The sequence below is a fragment of the Curcuma longa genome, unplaced genomic scaffold, assembly GCF_044706935.1.
Source record: "Curcuma longa cultivar G26 ecotype Majalengka, Jawa Barat unplaced genomic scaffold, ITB_CL_G26_1.1 contig_25490, whole genome shotgun sequence".
In the NCBI taxonomy this organism is placed as follows: domain Eukaryota; kingdom Viridiplantae; phylum Streptophyta; class Magnoliopsida; order Zingiberales; family Zingiberaceae; genus Curcuma; species Curcuma longa.
The window spans coordinates 1-4,230 of NW_027432785.1; the positions used below are offsets into that span (position 1 = coordinate 1).

At 40.4% G+C, this 4,230-nt stretch overlaps 1 pseudogene; it reads left to right on the forward strand.

Annotated features, from left to right (window-relative positions):
* Positions 1–1,297: 1,297 nt before the first annotated feature.
* Positions 1,298–3,816, forward strand: LOC141818616 (steroid (22S)-hydroxylase-like; annotated as a pseudogene).
* Positions 3,817–4,230: the final 414 nt, after the last annotated feature.

Consider the following 4,230-nt stretch of genomic DNA (forward strand, 5'->3'; position numbering starts at 1 on the left):
ACTAAACGGAGCAATTACATGCTGGGTCCTCTGTTCCATGGAGAAAGAAAGAGACAAATTAATGGGGAGTGGATTTCAAAGTTACTTCCCCGTCTCATGATGAGGCTCCTTCATCTGGATCGGCAAATACCTAATACCTGTCGACACTGGATGGATAAAGTGAAAACTGAGAGGACATTATTATTCTTATCTTCCTCTTAATCATTGTTACACGGCGATAATCTTTTTTTAAAAGTATAATTAAGCAAAGTTGTTGATTGGAGTGGGGCAGCAGGTGGAAAGAAAGAATGGCATCGATTCTTCCCCCTTCTGTGTCAGCTGCTTTTGATGATGAAGCAGTAGTCCATCTTGAAAGGTTCATTTGGAAATGGTTAATTAAGTTATACTTAAAACAAATTACGTCTGCCAGATGAGAAGGCAACATGTACACCTTAATTAATAAATGATCTTGGAATAAAAGAATTTATTAATTGAAATAGATTTTTAATCATATAGTATATATATATAATTGGTGAAGATGTTTGGTTTACATTGATATGAGACTTCATCATTTCATATCAATATGTATGAATGATATCAAGTTTGATAATAATGAGATAGACAAGGCCAGCAAGGTTTCTTCAAAATCCTTGTCATATGAGTATATCTCTTTGCCACAATACAAGACTCAATAAATTCATGATCTAGTTTTGTTTTAAGATTGGATATCAAATAAATATTTCATAGTCTTGTAATGAACTCTAGCTAGGCATTCAACATCCTGTGAGATATATAACAAAATATGGATTGATTAGTCCGATTGTTATAGACAGCCTGAGAGGTATATTAGGAGAGGATGATATATAGCAAGGTGGTTCTGATCAAACAAGTAGAGAGAAAAGAATTTGAAATACATTTTTTGCTATTATTTTCATGTATTATAATTGACACATACGTTCCATTTAATTTCAATAGATCGTTTACTAGATTTTGCCAATAAAATATTGATGCAGAATTTATATGGACAAGTTTGTTAGCAGAAAATTTGAGCGGATTCTTTAGGTGATCTAACAAATCCTTCTTCAATTTGTTATTGATTGATTCTTCTTCACAGCTTGAACTGTTCCTCCGTGGAACACTGGCCAAGCCTTTCCTCAACTACTGGATTATAATTAGCAAATAAACGCGAGACTTTCCAGCTAATTCCAATAAGGAGCTCGGTTATTTTTGTTCTATAAAGTGGACTGCTGACCCCTCCCCACTCCAACGCTAGTATCGATCCTTCTTATACATCGATCAAAGATTCAGTGAGAACCAAGCTAGCCATGTCCATGCTCAACTTCTCAGTAGAATTCCTACTCATCCTCCTAACTTTGGCCTTCTTTCTCTCTATTAAACTCATCAAATGGAAGAGAAAGCAGCTAAAGCTCCCACCTGGTCGCCAAGGATGGCCTTTCGTCGGCGAAACCTTCGGATATCTCAAGCCTCATCCCGCTACTTCCGTCGGCCACTTCATGGAGAAACATCTGTCGAGGTATTATTGCTTGCTAATGCGAGTTCCTGAATCGTAAAGTGAATGCAGCTGATGACGAGGCGCGCGCTGAGCTTCCAGGTACGGAAAGATCTACCGGTCGAATCTCTTCGGCGAGCCGACGATCGTGTCGGCGGACGCAGGGCTGAACAGGTTCATACTGCAGAACGAGGGGAAGCTGTTCGAGTGCGGCTATCCGAGCAGCATCGGCGGCATCCTGGGGAAGTGGTCCATGCTGGTTCTAGTCGGCGACATGCACCGCGAAATGCGAATTATCTCCCTCAACTTCATGAGCAGCGTCAGGCTTCGATCGCATCTCTTGCCGGAGGTCGAGCGCCACTCCCTTCTCGTGCTTCGCTCTTGGATTCACGGCTCCCCTTTTTCAGCACTAGAAGAGGCTAAAAGGGTACTTATGATTCCTCTGTTCGTCTTCTTTAACACGAATTGAGCAGTGCTCGTTAATTTGATTGGGGTTTATCTTCAGTTCACCTTCAATTTGATGGCCAAAAATATTATGAGCATGGAGCCATACGAAGCAAAGACAGAGAAGCTGAGATTGGAGTACATAACCTTCATGAAAGGAGTCATTTCTGCACCTCTGAATTTCCCGGGGACTCCATACTGGAAGGCCTTGAAGGCATGCATATCATCCATTGCCATGATCACCTGTTTTTAAAATTGCCAACACATTATCTGAAATTAATTAATTTTTTGTTATAATTAATACATGGAAAGCTACAGTGACCTACTTATAATTAGACATGACTGTGAAGATTCAATGTAAGGTATATATATCTTTCATTTCCTTGGAAGCTAACAAGTCAATGGTCACTTTCATTGGCAGATCGGCCATCCTGTGTATTAATTTCCCGTCATTTAACCAGTTCGTTTTCCTTGACAAAAATACTAGTTGCTCTCTTTGATCTGCAGTCGCGATCAAACATCCTCGATGTGATTGAACAAAAAATGCAAGAAAGGATGCAAGAGATGAGAGAGCAAGAGAGGGATGAGGAAGTGGATGATCTACTTAGTTGGGTTCTAAAGCACTCAAAGTTGTCAAAAGAGCAGATTCTCGACCTTTTGCTCAGCCTACTCTTTGCTAGCCATGAAACCTCATCAGTCGCCTTGGCTTTAGCCATATTCTTCTTGGAGAGTTGCCCCAAAGCTGTTAAAAAACTCCAGGTATTAAGGAGTCATCGAATGATATATAATATAAATGTCTGTCTTATTACTTGAATAATAGATTTACATACCTAAATGTTGTTAGGAGGAGCACAAAGAAATAGAACGTAAGAAGCTACAAAGAGCAGAAACAAGTTTAAATTGGGAGGACTACAAAGAGATGGAATTCACTCAATGTGTAAGCTCTTTCAGTAACTAAACCTCATTAATAGTATTCTCCTTCGAGCTAATTTTGTTCATAAATGAAGGTGATAAATGAGACCCTACGACTGGGCAATGTTGTAAGGTTCGTGCATAGAAAAGTTCTTCAAGATGTAGAATATAAAGGTACGACATCTAGATAGAGAGATTATCCATAAGTTTATGTTCATGCATGAATTGATGAGATTATAACAAGTGTTCTGCATCACTTGCAAATTAAGGGTACAAGATTCCATGTGGATGGAAAATTCTACCTGTTTTCGCTACAGTTCATTTGGATCCTTCACTGTATGATGATCCTCACCAATTCAACCCATGGAGGTGGCAGGTGAGTCCTAATTCCTCATTGTTTATTTGCATGGTTTTTGCAAAGCACATAATGTCTCCATAAAATGCCAAGGAGAAACATAACAAAGAGTGAGTATTTAGCAAATTTGATACTACAACCCAGTGGCTCGTTGACCTGCCCAAGGAATGGATTGTTTTTATCTTATGGTCTAAACTGTAATCAAAGATGACACAGTTGCCAATATTTTGGTACGACCTGTACACGTGCACATCCCACGTAGAGGTACCAATTACTAATTGAGCTTTTTGAGAGAATAAAAGGAAGTCAGGCACACCAATGACAACCAAGTGCAGACATTTTTTCCAAGCGTCGTTATCCTTGTGCTTTGCACTTGTCAGTCTAACAAACAATGCGACGAACACTTTGCGTGCAGAAGAACGGCGTGACATCGGCGACGACGGACAACTTTCATGCCTTACGGCGGCGGCCCCCGTCTATGTGCGGCTCGGAGCTGGCGAAGCTGGAGCTGGCGGTCTTCTTGCACCACCTCGTGTTGCGCTACAGGTGGGAATTGGCCGAGCCGGATCAGCCACTTGCATTCCCCTTCGTCGAATTCCCGCGAGGACTGCCATAAAGTCTACCCCAATATCTGAGGATTCCAATGAAAAACGAATTTACTGGACAAAATACATACTCAAAACTATGTTACATATTTGATTTTAACGAAGCCGGCGGGTCCTAATGTAAATCCGGGGTTGGTCATTGCTGATGAATGCACCAAGAGAGGCTTCAAAATTTGGGAAAATGATCAATGTTGCTGATTAATCTGATATCGTGTGTGTATTGTACAGTGAATAGTTGTAGGCGGATGATACATATCTTGTAGTGTGAAACAAAAATGAAGTTGGGGGAAAAAACCATACTGTTTATTGTTTTATATGGCTGATGTATTGATGAACTCCTGGGTAGCTTGTGTTGGTTTCGGCCTAATTCAAGGCTAACACTTGCCGCCAAGGTGACTGGTTATTTTTTATAGTGGGAGGAGACT